The 27,855-nt window shown below is 35.1% G+C and overlaps 2 long non-coding RNA genes across 2 annotated transcripts; one reads left to right on the top strand and one right to left on the bottom strand.

Annotated features, from left to right (window-relative positions):
* Positions 1–234: 234 nt before the first annotated feature.
* Positions 235–27,771, bottom strand: LOC143082003 (uncharacterized). Its single transcript, XR_012980211.1, has 3 exons — positions 27,611–27,771; positions 1,777–1,878; positions 235–1,171 (listed from the first exon to the last, which is right to left on the bottom strand). It is a non-coding gene; the product is annotated as an uncharacterized LOC143082003 (long non-coding RNA).
* On the top strand, positions 2,561–13,753 carry LOC143083779 (uncharacterized). The gene is made up of 3 exons (XR_012980879.1): positions 2,561–2,751; positions 3,866–3,973; positions 12,835–13,753. It is a non-coding gene; the product is annotated as an uncharacterized LOC143083779 (long non-coding RNA).
* Positions 27,772–27,855: the final 84 nt, after the last annotated feature.

The raw sequence follows: 27,855 nt of genomic DNA, 5'->3' as shown, positions 1-27,855 counted from the left end.
AGGACAACACATATAAAATAAATACATGATCGACGAGTAACAAATAAATTTCAGACAAACTAAATATATAAACACTTTAAAGCTCTCACCTCTATTGTGAGTGGGACCATAGAGTTGGGTTTTTTTTAACAAATTTGATTCGACTTTGAAAGGACAATTTTTGCAGAAGTATTATTCTGATTTTCCAATATTTTGAGTATGTTATACCAGTATTAATGTCTCTTAGGTGTTAATCATATCAAACCTCTTTCACTGAATAAATATTTTTTGGTTTGTTTCAGAAAATACAATGGAGCACTCTGTTCATGGAAAGGACAACTTCTACCGGGAGTAAATTGTCTGCCGGAAGTTTGTGAGGACAGATGTCAGGGGTGTTGGGACCTACCACTCCTTATATCTGTCTTCAAAATTGACCGGCTTTATACAACGATTACCATCTTCGGAAGCAAAGCAGGAACCAGTTCTACTTTATTTTACTTTCCCCATATTTGTTTGTAATTTAATATACATAGTCGTAAATATCTGTTTCTCGGACATTTATCATTTATTTGTACTGTATTTATACTAATGAATATTTTTATGAATAATATGCATGTTTTACTAACAATGTGTCACTCGACTATTTTTGTTTCAGAATTTATGATTGATTGTTGGTGTTTCACGCCACTTTCATCCTTATTCGTCGCTATATCGGCATGGAAACTGACAATCCTAGCCAATTAAGATTAGAGTCGAACGTGTTCATGTTGACAGGCTAGTGATACAGTAGATGAACTACTTAGACTACCGATGCCCGTTTCTGAATTGAATTTGTCCCTACTTTTTGTTATTAGTTTTGTAACACAATTTCTCAGCAATAAGTTTAATAATTATAGAAAATTGTTCATTATAAAACTCAACCGTTTAAGCCATAAGTTCAGATTGAAAAACCAAGATACGGTGTTTTACAGAGAAAACAACATTTGATTAACGGTATATGTAGAGGCATGATTTTATTTATGTTAATTTTTTATCGTGCAGTGAATATGAGAGTGTTAATCTAATGGTGTTCCTCCAAATCTCCTGCAAGTGTCCATATAGTCCTGGTTCCAGAGCTGGTCTGTAAATCTACGGCCTTACCTTCATGGTGCCAAGAACTAAAATGATGGCAGGCACCAGCAAACTCATTGTCCTTCAAAACAAATAGGTAAACAATTGACTAGATTTATTGAACTTTTCAGAAAGACGACGGACCTTTATTTTCATATGTTTGATATATATCTTGCTATTTTCAAGCACTATATTAACGACCTTTTTGTTAAAAATCTTCTTGATGGAATCAGGAGTGCCACCAGATGCTCTGGAAGGGCTTATTCTGTTTGCTTCACGCACTGTTTTTCGGAGTGAAAGAAAATGATGAAATTAAATACTAGTATTGTATGAGTGTTCAACTGAACATATCCCTCAAACGTTTGTATAACAATGGTCATGTCATTGTTTTTCAGTATTAGGCAAAATCTTTTGAGATACGACACCAAATATAGCAACGTCAGGAAAAAACTTTGATGAAATAATATATGTTCTTAGAATTTAACTTGGACTTTTGTTGGATGTTACATTTGACTGTGTTGTTGAGTTGATATGTCATTATATAAATAACACACATAGCTGAGAGGGAGATAGAGCAGATTGTTACCCCGAGAAAACATTTGTCAACCGAGGAGGAGCCAAGGTTGACAATGCTTTTTCGAGGGGTACCAAACTTGTTTGCCTCTTATTGCCTTTATTCATACTTACCAAGACCTTTCCTGTTCTACGACTTCCTACGTCATAAAAGATTTGGATTTAGACAGACAGGAACTACCAGGCGCTCCACTAAGGCATTCCGAACAAGTATATCTATACAAAAAAAAAACCAACAGATTCCAGAATCCTTTCATGATTTTTTTCTGCAAATTTTAAAACAGATACAATTAACGAACAGAACATAAAAATATTGATACTAATAGTAAGAACCCATATATGATTTAAATGTGTATGATATGTGACGGACGATTTCCAATAGTGGGGAAGGAGATATTTACCGTTCTGGAGCACCTAAGTTCATTCTTTGTAGGGGTAGGTATTGCTCGATCTTCGGTTTTATCTGTGTTTTGTCAACTGGTGTTAGACTTCTTTCTTCCGACTTATGGTTTATGATTGCCTATTTAATTGATATCAACTTATTTTCTCAGTAAGATATAACGTACAAGTATTTCCTAAACGGTCTAAGTTATCACCTATCTCACGGTTGAAGTCATCACAGATTTTAAAGGTAGGCACTTAAAGTTAACCATCGAGAGACGTTAACCACCGAGAGTCGGTTTTTAGACCCGCCCAGTGCACCTAAGCACGCCTACTTTTGGAGCTCTTTAGTATGAAGATAAGAAAAATATACGAAATTACGGAACTGTATACCCTGTTTTATCCTTGTTGTTGGTGTTTCTTGCGCATGCGCACAAAGCACGGTGATAGTTACGGTTACTGACTCAGGAACCTTGTATATTATATACGTTTAATAAACTGGATCCTTGTTGTGTTCAGTTATCGATACACTAAGATGGAATTACGGACCAGTTTAACATAAACATGGTAAATAGATAGACAGCTGATAATCATAATTGATTAAGAAATAACCTGGAAGAAGAAATGAGTTAACTATTGATTACAACAGAGACGAGAATGCCATCGTGTTTGTTCTGCTAAAAAAAAGCAGGAACATTGGAGTTTATGGTTAGATTTTAAATATTTATTGTCTCCAAACTGGGTAAATTTGATATAGTAACACCCCCCCCCCCTCTTTTTAAATAATTCGAGAACCACACATCTCGCTTGCTTAACAAAGTAACAATAAGAAATAATTATTGTTAGTTTCAAGAATAATTAATCGTCAAAACTTATCCCCTCCCCGACATCAAAGGAAGTTAAATGTATTATCCCAAAATTAGACCAAATTTTTATGATATAAGGACGTCTTGACAGGCTATTATTTTATTTTGTTTTGTTGGTTTTTTTTTTGCTTTGACGTCTTCCTCCTGTATGAAAAAAACCATAATAGACCCCCCCCCTTTTTTCCCCATAATATAGCTTTTTAAGAAGTCATAATTATTTGGACTACCCCTGAATATATTTCAGACAGACTCTTCTCTAAAAAAATGTAAACATGATTTGAGAGAAATCTTTGGAATAGTTTTTTAAATGATTTAATTATTATGTCATGTATATAATTGACATTAACATAGTTATAAACTGAGACTACTAGTATAACACATAGTGTTATAGTAGTCTCAGCTATAAACTTTCCATTGTATTGACCAATATGACTAACTCATATGCTCTTTCCCATAAATGTCACAATATCAATATATTACAGTAAAACTGATAGTTTGATGACATTGTTTAAGACTATTGACCTCAGGTCAGCCTAAACTGAGTTTAAAACTGTAATTTATTCATTAAACAGTTCAAGACATGTACCTTCTGAAATGTGATTGCATCAAAATTAAACCTAAGGCATAACATACTTAGTGTGCAGGAAGTGCCACCAAATAAATACTGATTTGTAAAATTAGATGATGATATTTGTGAAGTCAAAGATATTATAGCTAGTTATAACTGGTTTTAGATATAAATCTGAGTAAAAGGTTGATTTATATGTGCTCTTTCATGTTTAGATTATAATTTAAATTTAATCTTTTGAAGTTTTTTTTATAATATTAAGACATTAAAATCACAATTATTTATTTATACACAAAAAAATTATTTTTGTCCTTTTTTAGTTGAATGACTGTACACAAACATTATACACACATAATTTTGATAATTCTGTAATGTTTTTTTTCTATAGCCCCAGAATGTGACAAAAGACTTATTAATCCAGATTTACAAAAAATAGAAATAGTTCAGCTACCATAAGACTGCTATGACAAAAAATTTGCAATTTCCAGAATTTGAGGTAGAGTATAGTTAGGAATAGTTTGATTATGCAGATGCTTAGTTTGCCATAAACAATAATGCCCTTGATACAAAAGCAGAGGAAACAAAAAAGTATGAAAATAGTTGAAAAAGTAATCATTATTACCTAGTCATATACTGTAAATAGAAAAAGAGAAAAGCACTGGTTATGATTTGGTATTTTTAATAGCATTATCATTTGTCCATAACTTAAAATATATACTGGATTGATCTTGACATTTATTTAATATCATTGACACATGGTTGCAAGAAATGAAAGATGGTAATTTAAACCTAGCAATTTTATTAAGATTTAAAAAAAAGCTTTTGATTTGGTAGAATATGATTTTCTTTGTTTAAAGCTCGACATGTATGGATTAAGTGAGACTACTGTTAGTTTTTTTAAGTCGTACCTGAATAACAAAAGGTATACATTTGTAATGTTAACTCTGAACAACAACATGTAAAATTTGGTGTTCCCCAATGTTCTATACCTTGTCCTCTATTGTTTGTGCTATTTATAAATGACCTTCCCTTATGCATTAAAAATTGTGAAACAGACCTATATCGTTGTATATGCTGATGACACCACTATTCATAAATCAGGGGGAAACATCTAGAAAATATAAATGATGATGTTCAAGACGATTTATACAGGGTTGAAGAGTGGTGTAAAATGAATAACATGTTCATAGATGCAAATGAAACAAAATGTTTGATTACTGGAACAAAGCAGAAACTATTCAGACTTTTCAACCAAACTTGATAATAAATTAAAGTACATGTATTACAAAATTCTTCATGTGAAAAAATATTAGTTTCAAAATTGACAGCCCACTAAGTAACTGGAGAAATCAAATTGACCAAGGTTGTGCTAATATATCATCCAGAATATGCCATCTTTCTTAAATACATTTTTTTTTATATAACTGCAAGAAAACATAATACAATGGGTGTTCTGCTCCTAATTGACTACTGTTATTATTTGGGATGAATGTAAAAATTGAGGGATAACAAGAATTTTAAAAATCCAAAAAAAGGGCAGCATGATAAATTCTAGATGCAGATCCGTTATCCCTCTTGGTATATAGGAGCACTATATTCTATGTTAACCTCCGCCAGTAGGTATAAACAAATACTGTTGATAGACGGTATATAGGAGCACTATATTCCATGTTAACCACCGACGGTAGGTATAGACAAATACTGGTGATAGACGGTATATAGGAGCACTGAATTGTATGTTAACCACCGACGGTAGGTATAGACAAATACTGTTGATAGACGGTATATAGGAGCACTATATTGTATGTTAACTACCGACGGTAGGTATAGACAAATACTGTTGATAGACGATATATAGGAGCACTATATTGTATGTTAACCACTGACGGTAGGTATAGCCAAATACTGTTGATAGACGGTATATAGGAGCACTATATCTTATGTTAACCACCGACGGTAGGTATAGACAAATACTGGTGATAGACGGTATATAGGAGCCACTACCGACAGTAGGTATAGACAAATACTGTTGATAGACGGTATCAAAGAGCACTATATTGTATGTTAACCAGCGACGGTAGGTATAGACAAATACTGTTGATAGACGGTATATAGGAGCACTATATTGTATGTTAACAACCGACAGTAGGTATAGACAAATACTGTTGATAGACTGTATATAGGAGCACTATATTGTATGTTAACCATCGACGGTAGGTATAGACAAATACTGTTGATAGATGGTATATAGGAGCACTATATTGTATGTTAACTACCGACGGTAGGTATAGACAAATATTATTAATTCGTATATTTTAACAAATTTGATTCGCTTAGGGATAGTCACATGTTAAACTATATTTTCGAAGGTAGAGAGAAAACGGCGGATAGCAAAAAGCATATTGACCGGCAAAAAGCATATTGCACGGTTATTTTTAGAATATCTAAAAACCGATATACTTTGTGACGTCATGTAATGCATTTCAGGATATTGTTTAACGTTTTGAAACAAATGATATCTGTTATCGATTATTTGACGAAAAAAAAACTTCAAATACATAAGATGTTAAAAAAAAAGAAAGTAAATGAAATAACAACTAAATATGTTGTTATGGTCAAGGAGACAATGTAATATCTATAAAGTTCCAACAAATTAACCAAAATGACGATTTTGATACAAACATGGTCGGAAATTAATAATATAACAAATATAGCCTTTGTATGAGGTCAATACAGGATATATCGACCCAAAGAAGTATATCGACCTCGGACTTCGTCCTCAGTCCATATACTTCTTTCAGGTCAATATATCCTTGTATCGACCTCATACAAAGGCTATATTTGTATAATACTGTTGATAGACGGTATATGGGAGCACTATATTATATGTTAACTACCGACGGTAGGTATAGACAAATACTGTTGATAGACGGTATATAGGAGCACTATATTGTATGTTAACTACCGACGGTAGGTATAGACAAATACTGTTCATAGACGGTATATTGGAGCACTATATTGTATGTTAACCACCGACGGTAGGTATAGACATATACTGTTGATAGATGGTATATAGGAGCACTATATTGTATGTTAACTACCGACAGTAGGTATAGACAAATACTGTTGATAGACGATATATAGGAGCACTATATTGTATGTTAACCACTGACGGAAGGTATAGCCAAATACTGTTGATAGACGGTATATAGGAGCACTATATCTTATGTTAACTATAGACAAATACTGGTGATAGACGGTATATAGGAGCCACTACCGACAGTAGGTATAGACAAATACTGTTGATAGACGGTATCAAAGAGCACTATATTGTATGTTAACCAGCGACGGTAGGTATAGACAAATACTGTTGATAGACGGTATTTAGGAGCACTATATTGTATGTTAACTACCGACGGTAGGTATAGACAAATACTGTTGATAGACGGTATATTGGAGCACTATATTGTATGTTAACCTATGACGGTAGGTATAGACATATACTGTTGACAGATGGTATATAGGAGCACTATATGGTATGTTAACTACCGACAGTAGGTATAGACAAATACTGTTGATAGATGGTTTATGGGAGCACTATATTGTATGTTAACCACCGACGGTAGGTATAGACAAATTATGTTGATAGACGGTATATAGGAGCACTATATTGTATGTTAACCACCAACGGTAGGTATAGACAAATACTGTTGATAGACGGTATATAGGAGCACTATATTGTATGTTAACTACCGACGGTAGGTATAGACAAATACTGGTGATAGACGGTATATAGGAGCACTATATTGTATGTTGTATAGACAAATACTGTTGATAGACGGTATTTAGGAGCACTATATTGTATGTTAACTACCGACAGTAGGTATAGACAAATACTGTTGATAGACAGTATATGGGAGCACTATGTTGTATGTTAACCACCGACGGTAGGTATAGACAAATACTGTTGATAGACGGTATATACATTGTAGGAGCACTATATTGTATGTTAACCACCGACGGTAGGTATAGACAAATACTGTTGATAGACGGTATATAGAAGCACTATATTGTATGTTAACTACCGACAGTAGGTATAGACAAATACTGTTGATAGACGGTATATAGGAGCATTATCTTGTATGTTAACCACCGACGGTAGGTATAGACATATACTTTGATAGATGGTATATAGGAGCACTATATTGTATGTTACATGTAACTACCGACAGTAGATATAGACAAATACTGTTGATAGACGGTATATACATTGTAGGAGCACTAAATTGTATGTTAACCACCGACGGTAGGTATAGACAAATACTGTTGATAGCCGGTATATAGAAGCACTATATTGTATGTTAACTACCGACAGTAGGTATAGACAAATACTGTTGATAGACGGTATATAGGAGCATTATATTGTATGTTAACCACCGACGGTAGGTATAGACATATACTGTTGATAGATGGTATATAGGAGCACTATATTGTATGTTAACTACCGACAGTAGGTATAGACAAATACTGTTGATAGACGGTTTATGGGAGCACTATATTGTATGTTAACCACCGACGGTAGGTATAGACAAATTCTGTTGATAGACGGTATATAGGAGCACTATATTGTATGTTAACCACCGACGGTAGGTAAAGACAAATACTGTTGATAGACGGTATATAGGAGCACTATATTGCATATTAACCACCTATGGTAGGTTTAGAAAAATACTGATAATAGACGGTATATAGGTGCACTGTATTATATGTTAACCACCGACGGTAGGTAGAGAAAAATAGTATTGATAGACGGTATATAGGAGTACTGTAATGCTTGTTAACCACCGATGGTAGGTATATACAGGTACTGTTGATATACGGTATATAGGAGTACTGTATGGCATGTTAACCACCGACGGTAGGTACAGACAAATACTGTTGATTGACGATATATAGGAGTACTGTATGGCATGTTAACCGCCAATGGTAGGTATAGACAAATACTGTTGATAGACAGTATATAGGAGGACTATATTGCATGTTAACCACCGACGGTAGGTATAGACAAATACTGTTGATAGACGGTATATAGGAGCACTATATTGTATGTTAACTACCAACAGTAGGTATAGACTAAAACTCTTGATAGACGGTATATAGGAGCACTATATTGTATGTTAACCACCGACAGTAGGTATAGACAAATATTGTTGATAGACGGTATATAGGAGCACTATATTGTATGTTAACCACCGACAGTAGGTATAGACAAATACTGTTGATAGACGGTATACAGGAGCACTATATTGTATGTTAACTACCAACAGTAGGTAAAGACTAAAACTCTTGATAGACGGTATATGTAATAGCAGTATATCGTATGTTAATCACCGACGGTAGGTATAGACAAATAATGGCGATAGACGGTATATAGGAGCACTATATTGTATGTTAACTACCGACAGTAGGTATAGACAAATACTGTTGATAGACGGTATATAGGAGCATTATATTGTATGTTGACTACCGACAGTAGGTATAGACAAATACTGTTGATAGACGGTATATGGGAGCACTATGTTGTATGTTAACCACCGACGGTAGGTATAGACAAATACTGTTGATAGACGGTATATACATTGTAGGAGCACTATATTGTATGTTAACCACCGACGGTAGGTAGAGACAAATACTGTTGATAGACGGTATATAGAAGCACTATATTGTATGTTAACTACCGACAGTAGGTATAGACAAATACTGTAGATAGACGGTATATAGGAGCATTACATTGTATGTTAACCACCGACGGTAGGTATAGACAAATTCTGTTGATAGACGGTATATAGGAGCACTATATTGTATGTTAACCACCGACGGTAGGTATAGACAAATACTGTTGATAGACGGTATATAGGAGCACTATATTGCATATTAACCACCGACGGTAGGTACAGACAAATACTGTTGATTGACGATATATAGGAGTACTGTATGGCATGTTAACCACCAATGGTAGGTATAGACAAATACTGTTGATAGACAGTATATAGGAGGACTATATTGCATGTTAACCACCGACGGTAGGTATAGACAAATACTGTTGATAGACGGTATATAGGAGCACTATATTGTATGTTAACTACCAACAGTAGGTATAGACTAAAACTCTTGATAGACGGTATATAGGAGCACTATATTGTATGTTAACCACCGACAGTAGGTATAGACAAATATTGTTGATAGACGGTATATAGGAGCACTATATTGTATGTTAACCACCGACAGTAGGTATAGACAAATACTGTTGATAGACGGTATACAGGAGCACTATATTGTATGTTAACTACCAACAGTAGGTAAAGACTAAAACTCTTGATAGACGGTATATGTAATAGCAGTATATCGTATGTTAATCACCGACGGTAGGTATAGACAAATAATGGCGATAGACGGTATATAGGAGCACTATATTGTATGTTAACTACCGACAGTAGGTATAGACAAATACTGTTGATAGACGGTATATAGGAGCATTATATTGTATGTTGACTACCGACAGTAGGTATAGACAAATACTGTTGATAGACGGTATATGGGAGCACTATGTTGTATGTTAACCACCGACGGTAGGTATAGACAAATACTGTTGATAGACGGTATATACATTGTAGGAGCACTATATTGTATGTTAACCACCGACGGTAGGTAGAGACAAATACTGTTGATAGACGGTATATAGAAGCACTATATTGTATGTTAACTACCGACAGTAGGTATAGACAAATACTGTAGATAGACGGTATATAGGAGCATTACATTGTATGTTAACCACCGACGGTAGGTATAGACAAATTCTGTTGATAGACGGTATATAGGAGCACTATATTGTATGTTAACCACCGACGGTAGGTATAGACAAATACTGTTGATAGACGGTATATAGGAGCACTATATTGCATATTAACCACCTATGGTAGGTTTAGAAAAATACTGATAATAGACGGTATATAGGTGCACTGTATTATATGTTAACCACCGACGGTAGGTAGAGAAAAATAGTATTGATAGACGGTATATAGGAGTACTGTAATGCTTGTTAACCACCGATGGTAGGTATAGACAGGTACTGTTGATATACGGTATATAGGAGTACTGTATGGCATGTTAACCACCGACGGTAGGTACAGACAAATACTGTTGATTGACGATACATAGGAGTACTGTATGGCATGTTAACCACCAACGGTAGGTATAGACAAATACTGTTGATAGACGGTATATAGGAGCACTATATTGCATATTAACCACCTATGGTAGGTTTAGAAAAATACTGATAATAGACGGTATATAGGTGCACTGTATTATATGTTAACTACCGACAGTAGGTATAGACAAATACTGTAGATAGACGGTATATAGGAGCATTATATTGTATGTTAACCACCGACGGTAGGTATAGACAAATTCTGTTGATAGACGGTATATAGGAGCACTATATTGTATGTTAACCACCGACGGTAGGTATAGACAAATACTGTTGATAGACGGTATATAGGAGCACTATATTGCATATTAACCACCTATGGTAGGTTTAGAAAAATACTGATAATAGACGGTATATAGGTGCACTGTATTATATGTTAACCACCGACGGTAGGTAGAGAAAAATAGTATTGATAGACGGTATATAGGAGTACTGTAATGCTTGTTAACCACCGATGGTAGGTATAGACAGGTACTGTTGATATACGGTATATAGGAGTACTGTATGGCATGTTAACCACCGACGGTAGGTACAGACAAAAACTGTTGATTGACGATATATAGGAGTACTGTATGGCATGTTAACCACCAACGGTAGGTATAGACAAATACTGTTGATAGACAGTATATAGGAGGACTATATTGCATGTTAACCACCGACGGTAGGTATAGACAAATACTGTTGATAGACGGTATATAGGAGCACTATATTGCATATTAACCACCTATGGTAGGTTAAGAAAAATACTGATAATAGACGGTATATAGGTGCACTGTATTATATGTTAACCACCGACGGTAGGTAGAGAAAAATAGTATTGATAGACGGTATATAGGAGTACTGTAATGCTTGTTAACCACCGATGGTAGGTATAGACAGGTACTGTTGATATACGGTATATAGGAGTACTGTATGGCATGTTAACCACCGACGGTAGGTACAGACAAATACTGTTGATTGACGATATATAGGAGTACTGTATGGCATGTTAACCACCAACGGTAGGTATAGACAAATACTGTTGATAGACAGTATATAGGAGCACTATATTGTATGTTAACCACCGACAGTAGGTATAGACAAATACTGTTGATAGACGGTATATAGGAGCACTATATTGTATGTTAACTACCAACAGTAGGTAAAGACTAAAACTCTTGATAGACGGTATATTTAATAGCACTATATCGTATGTTAATCACCGACGGTAGGTATAGACAAATACTGGCGATAGACGGTATATAGGAGCACTATATTGTATGTTAACTACTGACAGTAGGTATTGACAAATACTGGTGATAGACGGTATATAGGAGCACTATATTGTATGTTAACTACCGACGGTAGGTATAGACAAATACTGTTGATAGATGGTATATAGGAGCACTATATTGTATGTTAACTACCGACGGTAGGTATAGACAAATACTGTTGATAGACAGTATATAGGAGCACTATATTGTATGTTAACTACCGACAGTAGGTATAGACAAATACTGTTGATAGACGGTTGATGGGAGCACTATATTGTATGTTAACCACCGACGGTAGGTATAGACAAATACTGTTGATAGACGGTATATAGGAGCACTTTATTGCATGTTAACCACCGACGGTAGGTATAGACAAATACTGTTGATGGACAGTGCAAAGGAGTACTATATCGTATGTTAACCACTGACGGTAGGTATAGACAAATACTGTTGATAGACGGTATATAGGAGGACTGTATTGTATGTTAACCACCGACGGTAGGTATAGACAAATACTGTTGATATACGGTATATAGGAGTATTGTATTTTGTGTCAAACATCGACGATAGGTATGGACAAAATCCGACAAATACTGTATACAGACAGTGTATAGAAGTACTGTTTTGTATGGTAAACACTGACGGTTGGTATGGACAATTTCTGTATCATGCATCAATTGTAAATAAAAGTATCATGTGAGTGACACAGGCTCATTGAAGCCTCTAGTTTTGATATTATTAATGTGGAGATCTGGTCTAATTTATCATTTTCTCTATTACATGCATGATAACTGCAACAATTGAATTGAAATAAAAGTGATAATATTTCTGTTGTAGGTTATCAAGATTTAGTGTTTCCATACAAGTGACAAAGATTGAACAACAAAAACATCTCAAACTTTACAGGACAGAGTAGACTTTTTGCACTGTGCTTAGTTTTGTCTTTATGTCTAAATTATGATACCTTTGAAAAAACCAATAAAATATGGAATAACATTTATTTCTATCTTATAAAGTGGAGTGAAGAAATAAGGGGTCATTGAAAACATAAGAATATATTGCTATCATATATGCAGATCAGCAGCCCATACATTTGCTATAGCACATAAATATGGGACCAATAATTTCAAGTTGCCTTTTAAAAAAGACCTTATTAATGTTATGCGAGATACCACCAAAAACCACTAGGTGTTGATCAAATGATATTGTAAATAAGAGGGTTGTCCAAAATATTTCCAACAGCTGTTTGATATACACTACCTTAATCAAACCACAATGGTAAAAAAAAAACAGTTTTGGTCAGTCTTAAAAGAAGCAAATATAATTTAGAAAAAGTGCAAGCTGTTGATAAAAACTACAAATAACTGCCAGTCCTAAATGTGGGTGGAGATTACCATTTAGCACAAATGAGTTTCTGGACTAAAGAAAGTAATTTCGGCACAAACCGATTATACCCTTTCAAAAACTATGTGTAGTCCCTTTTATAAAAGTGGCAGATTATCTTTCTATCTAGAGTATCTATGACAACTAACTGCTGCTCCTAGTGACGTTAGTCTTTGGTTTTTGAAAAGATTGGATATATTGTCACAATTCTTTTCTAAGTTACCGGTCTGATAAACAGGAAGTAGCCAGATTAGCTACTAAATATATGCACACTGAAATATAGTCCCTTAAAATTCCCATGGCTGTGTACATGTTCAGATACGAACTATGAAAATTTTGTTTATATCTTTAGAGAAGTAAAATCAAGTATGTATGTCTTTAGTTTTGTCAAATTGCTGTCTTGTTTTGTCCTGTTATTAGGTAACAGTATTGATACAATACTGTAAAAATACGGAGATGTGGTATGATTGCCAATGAGACGCCTACATGTATCCACTCAAGTTCAAATAAAGTGGATGTAAGCAGTTATATGCAACCATACAGCCTTCAACAATGAGAAAAATCATATCAAATAGACCCTTGTAAATAGGTGTTGATCAGATGATATTGTAAATAAGAGGGTTGTATATTTCATGACGGTATAATACTAAACCCCTAACAGGAGGGATTGTGCCTGATATTCATATGATGAAGACATAATCTTTCAATCAGTTTAATTGGGGTCTGGAGCTGGCATGTCAGTAACTGCTAGTAGTCTGTTGTTATTTATGTATTATTGTCATTTTGTTTATTTGCTTTTGTTTCATATTCTGACATCGGACTCGGACTTCTCTTAAACTGAGTTTTACTGTGCGTATTGTTTCGCGTTTGTTTTTTCTACATTGGCTACAGGTATAGGGGAGGGTTGAGATCTCAAAAACATGTTTAATCCCGCCGCAATTTTGCGCCTGTCCCAAGTTAGGAGCCTCTGACCTTTGTTAGTCTTGTATGATTTATAATTTTAGTTTCTTGTGTATAATTCGGAGCTTAGTATGACGTCCATTATCACTGAACTAGTATACATATTTGTTTAGGGGCCAGCTTACGGACACCTCCGTGTGCGGGAGTTTCTCGCTACATTGAAGATCTATCGGTGGCCTTCGGCTGTTGTCTGCTCTATGGTCGGGTTGTTGTCTCCTTGACACATTCCCCATTTCCATACTCAATTTTATAGTATGATTTACATCTTCAATAATCACGAAACAATCAGAGACAAGTTTGGGTCTAAATCTGTATGTCCCACATAATCAAATTGACCGAAGAGAGAGGCGAAAGATACTAAAGGCTTATTCAAACACATAAGTCAATAATAAACTGACAAAACCACGGCAAAAAAAAGAGAAAGATTAAAAAACAAACAACAGAATGCAAAACACAACAAAGAACATCACAGACTGAACAAAACGAACCTCGCCAAAAAACTGGTGTGACCAAATGACTAATTTATCTCAGCCTTACATTATTTAGCAGACCCTTTATTATACCAAACCAAACAAAGTTCTTTATGGTACAATGTTTTTGATCCATCGGTCTGTCAGTCCTGTTCTCGTTATTGCAACTCCTCTGAAACCACATAACAGAGTTTTATAAATCTTTGTAGATAATGAGGAAATTATGAAATTATCAATTCATTGATTTCCTATATACTCCTACAACAGTTTGTCATAAAATCTGTCTAAAGACCACAACAGAGTTTCATGAATTTTTTAGATAGCTAGGACATGCTATGTAAATGTGCATATTGGCAGAAAATCATGATTAAAATTTTTATGCCCCACCTACGATAGTAAATGGGCATTAGTTTTTGTTGAAGGTCAGGTCCAATAAACTTGAAACTTAGTACATATGTTTCCAATAATATGTTTTTTTCTAAGCTTAATGCCAAAGAAGGTTTTTTCCCCCTATTTCACGGTCCACTGAACAAAGAAAATGATAGGGCAAGTGGGGAACGGTGTACGATGGACACATTCTTGTTTTTGTCGAGCCTGCGACTTTTGTCGCAGAAAGCTCGACATAGGAATGGTGATCCGGCGGTGGCGGCGACAGCGTTAGTTCACTTCTTAAAAGCTTTATATTTTAGACGGCGAACGACCTGGATGCTCCATACTTTAAATACAGATGCCTTAAGTTTGGAAGTTTCCGTCTGTCACATGTCCATTGTCCTTGAACTCATTTTCATGGTTCAGTGACTACTTGAAAAAAAGTTAAAAGTTTTTGTAATTTCTCTCATATTATGGGTAACTATGTTTAGTATTTGCGTACCTTGGTCAGCATGCCCATCAGACAGTTTTCACTTGACCTCGCCATCATTTCATGGATCAATGAAAAGGGTTAACTTTTTGGTGGTCAAGTCTATATCTCAGATATTATATGAAATATGTCTTGTATATTTGGTGTATGGAAGGATTGTAAGGTGTACATGTCCAACTGACAGGTGTCATCTGATCTTGACCTCATTTCCTTGGTTCAATGGTCAAAGTTAAGCTTTTGAGTTTTGTTCGTTTTTTCTAATACTATATGCAATAGGTCAACTTTATTTGGTGTCTGGAAATATCTTATGATGTCAGCCTCGCAAGTCTCATTTGACCTTGACCTCATTTTCGAGGTTCATTGTTCAGTGTTTAGTTTTTGTGCCAAGTGTCATCTGACCTCGACCTGATTTGTATTGAATGATTGTAAGGTGTAAATGTATTCCTCATTTTGGTCATATGACCTTGATCTCATTTTCTTTGGTCATGTTATTAATAAGTTTATGTGATAATTGTAGTAAAACTTTATATTTAGGTCTATCAACATAAATAAGGCGAGAAATTTCAACGTGTGTACTCTTGTTAGGAATTAGGAACTATGCCTTCTGAACTTAGAATTTCGGCCTAAATATACTTCTGCATATCTTCTGAAATTACACAACAGAATTTCATTCGTGTTTGAACTAAATAATCTGTTGAAATTTTGTTTGCTTAGTGACAATGTCGGGCTGTGAAGTATGTGAGCGTGCTCACAAAGGTTCTTTGATTACACACAGTCAATGCATTGTCTGTGCTTCCCAGATACAGTCTGTATGCATTTTCTTTGTTGTAAATTAAATTAAGATTATGTATTGTACGTCATTCTTAGTCTTTATACATTGTTTATATGCTTTGACTATGAGTCTAAGATACTTCTATTGTCGGTATATCTTAGATTTAGTCGGTTAACACTGTCTATGGATCAGAGACACAGTATGTATGCATTGTAAGTTGTTCCAAGTTGAAATAAAAGTCTGTATGTTTTGCCTGTTACTTCAAGATAAAGTGTGTGCACTGCCTGTGGCTCTTATATAGTCTGTATGCATTTTCTGTATGCTTTATCTATGGGTCTAATTTTTAGATACAGTCTGTATACAAACTGTATCTCTGACCCATATACAGTGTCCAAAAAAACTCTGTTTTAAGATCTCTAACCCATATACAGTGTGAAAATGATCTTTGGTTCTAAGATGCATTTTGTTTGATTGGCTGAATGCTTAGTATATATTGGTTTCGATATATGGTCTGTATGTATTGTATGGATCTTTTATATTTGTATTTTTTTCCATCTGATGAGTAAGCCTTTTTCAACTGATTTTTATAGTTCGTTCTTATGTTGTACTGTTACACCAAAGTCCCAGGTTTTTGAAGGTTTGGGATCCCGCTAACATGTTTAACCCCGCCACATTCTGTATGTGTGTGCCTGTCCCAAGTTAGGAGACTGTAATTCAGTGGTTGTCGTTTGTTTATATGTTACATATTTGTTTTTCGTTCATTTTTTGTATATAAATTAGGTCGTTAGTTTTTTCGTTTAAATTGTTTCACATTGTCATTTCGGGACTTGTTATAGGTGACTATGCGGTATGGGCTGTGCTCATTGTTGAAGGCCGTACGGTGACCTATAGTTGTTAATTTCTGTGCCATTTTGGTCTCTTGTGGAGAGTTGTCAGTAGTGTTTGTGGGACAGAATGAACCCATAAAGGTGGACGTCGGACGCTGACGCTATATTTGGACCTGGGTGTGAACGCCGACGCCATATTTGGGCCTTAACGCGGACGCCATGGTCGACCATGAAATCGGGACGCGAATTTGAGGTTGGACCGTATGATTCGGACATCGAGACACCGACGCCATATTTGGGCTTTAAACTTGGACGCTATACCTTAATGTTGCATCAGACTACCCTTTAAAGTGACGTCATACCCTTAAAAGTGGACGGTATATTCTCGAAAATGGACGAGAATTTGTCTTTGATAAACGCTTACCCAACCCCTAGGTAATAAGTCTGTGATAATTCTGAAAAGAATCTTCTACCTCTTAAATAATTAACTGCTTATACATGTTTATAACAACTGTAAGAATTCTCCAAGATATACTATTTATATTAATCAGAAAAACTGTCACTCAATGCAGTAGGCGGAACTATTCCCGTGTAAAGAGAATTGGATTAAAATGTTTGATATCAATACATAGAGACGGGATACAAAAAAAAATAATGAAAAAAGAAAGAAAAAAACAGAAGAAAAGAAAAAAAATCTTAAAACACCTACATGGATGTATAGCAGGTCTCAAGTCTTGAAAAACTCTTTCTAGGGTCACTAAAAGTATTCACCCTGGAGGGTAGCCTGGTCAAACATTAAGATATAGCGTCCAGGATTTAAGCCCAAATATGGCGTCGGCGTCTCGATGTCCGAGTAACATGGTCCAACCCGAAGTTTGCGTCTTGATTTCAGGGTCGACTATGGCGTCCGCTTTAAGGCCCAAATATGGCGTCGGCGTCTGCGCCAACTTTCGAATATGGCGTCAGCGTCCGACGTCCACCTTAATGGGGGTCATTCTGTCCCACAAACACTACTGTTGTCTCATTGACAATCATACAACATCTACTTTTTTATATAATATATGTATTATCTATACGTATATATTTTCTATATACGAATTTTACATGTTTAGATGATGCAATGAAAATTCAGAAGATATGTGGTAATATTGCCAATGGGAAACTTATCCACCAAAGACAAACGAATGTGAATCAGCCATGAGTTACACATATGTATTCATGTAAAATGCTATTAAAACCCATTCCTGACTAGATGTGACGAAAAACGAAAACTAACAGCCCGATTAATGCTGAAACGATAAACGTAAAATTAATATCAAAGACAGCATCCAATAACAATACAGTGCTCCTATATATCGTCTACCAACAGTATTTATCTATACCTACCGTCGGTGGTTAACATGCAATACAGTACTCCTATTTACCGTTTATCAACAGTATTTGTCTATACCAACCGTCAGTGGTTAACATACAATATAGTGCTCCTATATACCGTCTATCAACAGTATTTGTCTCCTACAACCGTATATCAACAGTATTTGTCTGTACCTACCGTCGGTGGTTAACATACAATACAGTGCTCCATTACACAGTCTATTGACAGTTGTCTATACCTACCGTCGGTGATTAACATGCAATATAGTACCGTCTATCAACATAATTTATCTATACCTACCGTCGGTGATTAACATGCAATAAAATGCTCCTATATATACCGTCTATTATTTTTTTTTTCTAAACCTACCGTCGGTAGTTAACATGCGATATAGTGCTCCTATATTCCGTCTACCAAAGTATTTATCCATATCTACCGTCGGTGGTTAACATGCAATACAGTACTCCTATTCACCGTATATCAACAGTATTTGTCTATACCTACCGTCGGTGGTTAACATACAATATAGTGCTCCAATATAACGTCTATCAACAGTATTTGTCTATACCTACTGTCGGCAGTTAACATACAATATAGTGCTCCTATATACCGTCTATCAACAGTATTTGTCTATACCTACCGTCGATGATTAACATACGATATAGTGCTATTATATATACCGTCTATCAAGAGTTTTAGTCTATACCTACTGTTGGTAGTTAACATACAATATAGTGCTCCTATATACCGTCTATCAACAGTATTTGGCTATACCTACCGTCAGTGGTTAACATACAATATAGTGCTCCTATATATCGTCTATCAACAGTATTTGTCTATACCTACTGTCGGTAGTTAACATACAATATAGTGCTCCTATATACCGTCTATCAACAGTATTTGTCTATACCTACTGTAGGTAGTTAACATACAATATAGTGCTCCTATATACCGTCTATCAACAGTATTTGTCTATACCTACCGTCAGTGATTAACATACGATATAGTGCTATTACACATACCGTCTATCAAAAGTTTTAGTCTTTACCTACTGTTGGTAGTTAACATACAATATAGTGCTCCTATATACCGTCTATCAACAGTATTTGTCTATACCTACTGTCGGTAGTTAACATACAATATAGTGCTCCTATATACCGTCTATCAACAGTATTTGTCTATACCTACTGTCGGTAGTTAACATACAATATAGTGCTCCTATATACCGTCTATCAACAGTATTTGTCTATACCTACTGTAGGTAGTTAACATACAATATAGTGCTCCTATATACCGTCTATCAACAGTATTTGTCTATACCTACCGTCAGTGATTAACATACGATATAGTGCTATTACACATACCGTCTATCAAAAGTTTTAGTCTTTACCTACTGTTGGTAATTAACATACAATATAGTGCTCCTATATACCGTCTATCAACAGTATTTGTCTATACCTACTGTCGGTACTTAACATACAATATAGTGCTCCTACATGTGTATATACCGTCTATCAACAGTATTTGTCTATACCTACTGTCGGTAGTTAACATACAATATAGTGCTCCTATATACCGTCTTTCAACAGTATTTGTCTAATACCTACTGTCGGTAGTTAACATACAATATAGTGCTCCTATATATACCGTCTATCAACAGTATTTGTCTATACCTACTGTCGGTAGTTAACATACAGTATAGTGCTCCTATACACCGTATATCAACAGTATTTGTCTGTACCTACCGTCGGTGGTTAACATACAATATAGTGCTCCTATAAACCGTCTATCAACTGTATTTGTCTATACCTACTGTCGGTAGTTAACATACAATATAGTGCTCCTATATACAGTCTATCAACAGTATTTGTCTATACCTACCGTCCGTGGTTAACATACAATATAGTGCTCCTATATACCGTCTATCAAGAGTTTTAGTCTATACCTACTGTCGGTAGTTAACATACAATATAGTGCTCCTATATACAGTCTATCACCAGTATTTGTCTATACATAGTGTCGGTAGTTAACATACAATATTTTGTTCCTATATACCGTCTATCAACAGTATTTGTCTATACCTACTGTCGGAAGGTAACATACAATATAGTGCACCTTTATACTGTCTATCAACAGTATTTGTCTATACCTACCGTCGGTGGTTAACATACAATATAGTGCTCCTATACACCGTATATCAACAGTATTTGTCTGTACCTACCGTCGGTGGTTAACATACAATACAGTGCTCCATTACACAGTCTATTGACAGTTGTCTATACCTACCGTCGGTGATTAACATGCAATATAGTGCTCCTATATACCGTCTATGAACAGAATTTATCTATACCTACCGTCGGTGATTAACATGCAATAAATAAAATGCTCCTATATGCCGTCTATTTTTTTTTTTTCTAAACCTACCGTCGGTAGTTAACATGCGATATAGTGCTCCTATATACCGTCTACCAACAGTATTTATCTATACCTACTGTCGGTGGTTAACATGCAATACAGTACTCCTATTCACCGTATATCAACAGTATTTGTCTATACCTACCGTCGGTGGTTAACATACAATATAGTGCTCCTATATAACGTCTATCAACAGTATTTGTCTATACCTACTGTCGGTAGTTAACATACAATATAGTGCTCCTATATACCGTCTACCAACAGTATTTGTCTATACTTACTGTAGGTAGTTAACATACAATATAGTGCTCCTATATACCGTCTATCACCAGTATTTGTCTATACCTACCGTCGGTAGTTAACATACAATATAGTGCTCCTATTCACCGTATATCAACAGTATGTGTCTATACCTACTGTATGTAGTTAACATACAATATAGTGCTACTATATACCGTCTATCAATAGTATTTGTCTATACTTACTGTAGGTAGTTAACATACAATATAGTGCTCTTATATACATGTACCGTCTATCACCAGTATTTGTCTATACCTACCGTCGGTAGTTAACATACAATATAGTGCTCCTATATACAGTCTATCAATAGTATTTGTCTATACCTACTGTCGGTAGTTAACATACAATATAGTGCTCCTATATACCGTCAATCAACAGTATTTGTCTATACCTACTGTCGGTAGTTAACATACAATATAGTGCTCCTATATACCGTCTATCAACAGTATTTGTCTATACCTACCGTCGATGATTAACATACAATATAGTGCTCCTATATACCGTCTATCAAGAGTTTTAGTCTATACCTACTGTTGGTAGTTAACGTACAATGTAGTGCTCCTATATACCGTCTATCAACAGTATTAGTCTATACCTACTGTCGGTAGTTAACATACAATATAGTGCTCCTATATACCGTCTAACAACAGTATTTGTCTATACCTACTGTCGGTGGTTAACATACAATATAGTGCTCCTATAAACCGTCTATCAACTGTATTTGTCTATACCTACTGTCGGTAGTTAACATACAATATAGTGCTCCTATATACAGTCTATCAACAGTATTTGTCTATACCTACCGTCGGTGGTTAACATACAATATAGTGCTCCTATATACCATCTATCAAGAGTTTTAGTCTATACCTACTGTCGGTAGTTAACATACAATATAGTGCTCCTATATACAGTCTATCACTAGTATTTGTCTATACATAGTGTCGGTAGTTAACATACAATATTTTGTTCCTATATACCGTCTATCAACAGTATTTGTCTATACCTACTGTCGGAAGGTAACATACAATATAGTGCACCTTTATTCTGTCTATCAACAGTATTTGTCTATACCTACCGTCGGTGGTTAACATACAATATAGTGCTCCTATATACCGTCTATCAGCAGTATTTGTCTATACCTACCGTCGGTGGTTAACAAACAATATAGTGCTGCTATATACCGTCTATCACCAGTATTTGTCTATACCTACTGTCGGTAGTTAACATACAATATAGTGCTCCTATATACCGTCTATCACCAGTATTTGTCTATACCTACCGTCGGTGATTAACATACGATATAGTGCTATTACATATACCGTCTATCTAGAGTTTTAGTCTTTACCTACTGTTGGTAGTTAACATACAATATAGTGCTTCTATATACCGTCTATCAACAGTATTTGTCTATACCTACTGTCGGTAGTTAACATACAATATAGTGCTCCTACATGTGTATATACCGTCTATCAACAGTATTTGTCTATACCTACCGTCGGTGGTTAACATACAATATAGTGCAGCTATATACCGTCTATCAAGAGTTTTAGTCTATACCTACTGTTGGTAGTTAACATACAATATAGTGCTCCTATATACCGTCTATCAACAGTATTTGTCTATACCTACCGTCGGTGGTTAACATGCAATATAGTCCTCCTATATACTGTCTATCAACAGTATTTGTCTATACCTACCGTCGGTGGTAAACATGCCATACAGTACTCCTATATATCGTCTATCAACAGTATTTGTCTGAACCTACCGTCGGTGGTTAACATGCCATACAGTACTCCTATATACCGTATATCAACAGTACCTGTCTATACCTACCATCGGTGGTTAACAAGCATTACAGTACTCCTATATACCGTCTATCAATACTATTTTTCTCTACCTACCGTCGGTGGTTAAAATATAATACAGTGCACCTATATACCGTCTATTATCAGTATTTTTCTAAACCTACCATAGGTGATTAATATGCAATATAGTGCTCCTATATACCGTCTATCAACACTATGTTTCTAACCTGTTTCTATACCCACCGTCGGTGGTTAACATGCAATACAGTGCACCTATATACCGTATATCAACAGTATTTGTCTATACCTATCGTCGGTGGTTAACATGCAATATAGTCCTCCTATATACTGTCTATCAACAGTATTTAGTCTATACCTACCGTCGGTGGTTAACATGACATATAGTACTCCTATATACCGTATATCAACAGTACCTGTTTATACCTACCATCGGTGGTTAACAAGCAATACAGTACTCCTATATACCGTATATCAAAAGTATTTGTCTATACCTACCGTCGGTGGTTAACGTAAAATATAGTGCTGTCTATTAAAATTATGTGTCTATACATACTGTCGGTGGTTAACATACAATAAAGTGCTCCTATAAACCGTCTATCAACAGTTTTCATTTATACCTACCGTCGATGGTCAATATAACGTATTATATGGTCCGTATATAGTGCTCATATACACCGTCTGTCAAAAGTATCTGAATTTACCTACCGCCGGTGGTTAACATACAATATAGTGCTCCTATATACCGTCTATTAACAGTATTTCTTTATACCTACCGTCGGTGGTTAACGTAAAATATAGTGCTCCTTTATATACCGTCTTTCAATAGTATTTCTTTATACCTACTGTCGGTGGTTAACATAGAATTTAGTGCTCCTATATACCGTCTATCAACCGTATTTGTCTATACCTACCGGCGGTTGTTATCAAAACAAACTATTTTCAATCGACAGTCCAAAGTTTCGTATCTATACTTCACTCTGAATGACTGATGACATTTATTTGACCAGTAACATTCCCTATTGTATTCATTATTTAGTTTTCTCCCTGAACTTGTCTGAAATATTTGCGGCTGTACTGATGGCAAACAACAATCAATCAATTTCTTAAAGTACTTCTTAATCTAAATAATATATTATTTTTTAATCTAACCAGTAATATGTGATCGGTGAATGTACGTATGACAATTACGCCAATTTTGAAAAAGCATATTTTTTTTCATTTGCGCACATTGACATTTTTTAATTTGCGCCAAATTGATTCGAAAGGTTAGGTCTGATAAATTTAGATGATAAAATTAAACTTGTTTAACCAAACGCAGCAATTCAATGAACACAAGCTACAATATAGATAAATGTGTGTATAGACACATGTTGAGCTCATGGGTATCATCATTTAATCACACTTCTGGTACCCGAACATTTACTTTCATATATGGAACCGATGCCATAAAGAAAAAAAACAGGCTTTAACTTATAAAAATTTTGATAAAAAAGGGGATGCTTTATTGTAGGGAAGATATCACAAGGTTGCAGTTCAACAGAAGTGTTGCATGACAATACTCAGTTAAAAAAGATTTGTGCATATGCAAATGTGCTTTTTATGTCAAACTGTTACAATCTTATTTTATAAAGTGCTACTTCAAGTGTGATGTACACTTGCAATAAACTTATCCTGCTTTCAATCCCCCTCCTCCTCCTCGTCACGTGTGAGCAAGTGGCAGGTGGCAAAAGGCCAGAAGGAATATTTTTGTTATTATATAAATAAATTCTATACATCTTATATGCCTCATGACTTGTGTTTACCTGTTAATTTGTGCAAATGAAGAAAATAAATTTGGCGCAAAGAAATAAAAAAAATAGGCGCTAATTAAGTGCAGATTGGCGCAAATGGAAAAAGCCGAAGCAAATATAATCTTTTCTCGTATCAAGATTTCAAGATTTTATTCATAACCTCAGACACATACTTGTGTACAAGAGGACAATAATATATACAACCATATTAAGATAATACATAGCGAGACAGGCGGGACAAACGAAACACAAATACATAGTATATATATTTTAAAAGACAATTGGTATAATTAGATTAAGTATTTTATGATTTTCTTCACGAAAATTGATAATTTCATATGAACTTGTACGTTACATATAGACAACAAGCCAGTGAATTTCTTCTTGCTTGGATTCATTACATAGTAATTTGGTACAAACTTTGATCTAAGAGCAGAAACATCAGCATTTTTACAGGTAAACAATATATGAAACTCATCCCCTATTCCCTCATTACATAATGTACATATTCTATTTTCCCTCGCGATCCCCGCCCATCTACCCGTCTCAATAGGTAACTTCAAATTCGAGCATCGAAGTTTAGATATGTAATATCTGTCCTTGGGTAATAATCGCAATAGATACGGTTCCAAACCAAACTCGAGTTTGAATTAATAAAGAATAGAATACACCCCTATCAGATCAAATTGGTGTTTTCTTTCTTTTTTCGTTCAGTTTCATCTAGTCTATTAGTTCATTTGAATTGCTAAAAATTCTATAATTAGTGTATTATTCTCCCAAGTTTATTTGAAAAGGTATAATTCCTCTATACAAATGGCAAAATCTTTCATAAAATATCCAGTAAGTTGGATAAACGTTTACCAAATCATCCCAATACAGTTTGATTTATATATTCACTTTGCTATTCCGTTCTTGCACAGTGATATAGTTAATTTTGCGTCATCCCATATTCTAGCAAAGGGAGATTATCTCAGCATCACCGTTACATTAGTAATAGCTCTCGTACATAAAATAGTTAGCTCGAACTGTATGATCCTGTGTGAATCTGATCTTTATATTAAAAGTGCATAAATGGTTCACATATGGGTCTTATTTAAACATTAAACAGTATCAAAACAATTAGTGCATTATAATATAACCAAATAGGCATGCAAAAAAGAATCAATAGGCAAAATATGCTTGTCTACCGTCTAATTCTAATTGCTAATATTTACTGTATTGTACATAGCTCAATTCCATTCCATTCCATTCAATTTTATTTATTTTTTAATTTTCAGCAGAAAACAGTATTTCTAACAATTAAATTGAATTAATTTGATATGACGTTGACACACGGTAATCACTCTCATGTTTTTATTTACATCGCTGTCAATCATCCGGTAAAGATGAATATTCATTACTACCCTCGGTAGTTAACGTCCCTCGATGGTTAACTTTAAGTGCCTACCGATTTTAAATGAATTCAAACACCGATAGCGGTATCTAAATATCTCTCAGAGTCCAAGGTACATCTTTGTTCCGTCCTGGCCGCCACATTAAACTCAAATGATTACAATGCATATTTTAAATGGATGGCCACAAAACTATAATGTTTGTACAATATAGGTTTAATCTGTACATTTAAAAAGAAATGTTGGTTTTCGACCTTATCTTTTAAATTCTGCATGTTTGCTAGGCGGAATGTTTTTTCTGACATACTTCTTGTGGGTTTAATATTCTGTAGTTGTTTACAATCATTTCACTGTAAACATATTTATATAATAATAATTTTGCAGGACAATTGGCTTGTTTATCATACCACGCTCTGCGCCTACTTTTCGATCTATCATGGATATAACCCCTGAACGGTAAAAGTGAAAATCGTCGATATCGAACTATAGACATCCATATACCTATCAGTTACATCATATTAAAATTTGAAAATCATTGATGAATGGTTAATGAGTTACTGCACGAAAATAAAGAACCATTATCTCCTGACCGGCAAAAGTGAAAATCGTCAATATCAAACTTGACCTCCATGATAAAATTGAGAATGGAAATGGGGAATGTGTCAAAGAGACAACAACCCGACCATAGAGCAGACAACAGCCGAAGGCCACCAATGGGTCTTCAATGCAGCGAGAAACTCCCGCACCCGGAGGAGTCCTTCAGCTGGCCCCTAAATAAATATGTTACTAGTTCAGAGATAATGGACATCATACTATACTCCGAATTATACACATGAAACTAAAATTAAAAATCATACAAGACTAACAAAGGCCAGAGGCTCCTGACTTGTGACAGGCGAAAAAATGCGGCGGGGTTAAACATGAAGTCACCAGTAACAACATATAAAAAAAAAGCATTGGTTGAACAATTCATAAGTCATTGCACGGAAACGACATAAAGTGCTTTTTTCCAATCTATCAAGGACTATAACTTATGGTCGGTAAAATTGAAAATGGTCAATATCGACCTCGCTCTTTATTTAGTCATAGTAACAACATAGCACAGTTTTTGCAGCCCACCCACCATATTCACATTTTAAAAATTCGGAAATCAAGTTTAAAAAGTAAGAGAAATATGTGTGTGGCTGAGAAATATGTTTGTTGCAAAAAAATACCATCCCCATTGATTAAAACTTGTTTGCTTACGATGGTCGCTGAGCTTTTCCTCCATTGCAGGTGTCTCGGATATTATTTATACAGAAGGCACTGTCGTGCTCTTTAGAAGCATGCGCATCCCAACGACTTAGTTTTCCTGTATTATATAGCTGTAATATCTTGCAAGCATATTCTTTGGCAACTGGATCGCATAGTGTTGGTGAAGATCCACCATTTGAAGAACTAGAATTAGATGTTTTGCCAGAGCCTGAATAAAAATCAAAGGATTTGATGAT

The sequence above is a fragment of the Mytilus galloprovincialis genome, chromosome 7 (assembly GCF_965363235.1).
Source record: "Mytilus galloprovincialis chromosome 7, xbMytGall1.hap1.1, whole genome shotgun sequence".
NCBI classification, from domain to species: Eukaryota; Metazoa; Mollusca; class Bivalvia; order Mytilida; family Mytilidae; genus Mytilus; species Mytilus galloprovincialis.
The sequence above is the reverse complement of the archived record's forward strand: the minus strand, read 5'-3'. Positions and strand labels throughout refer to the sequence as shown.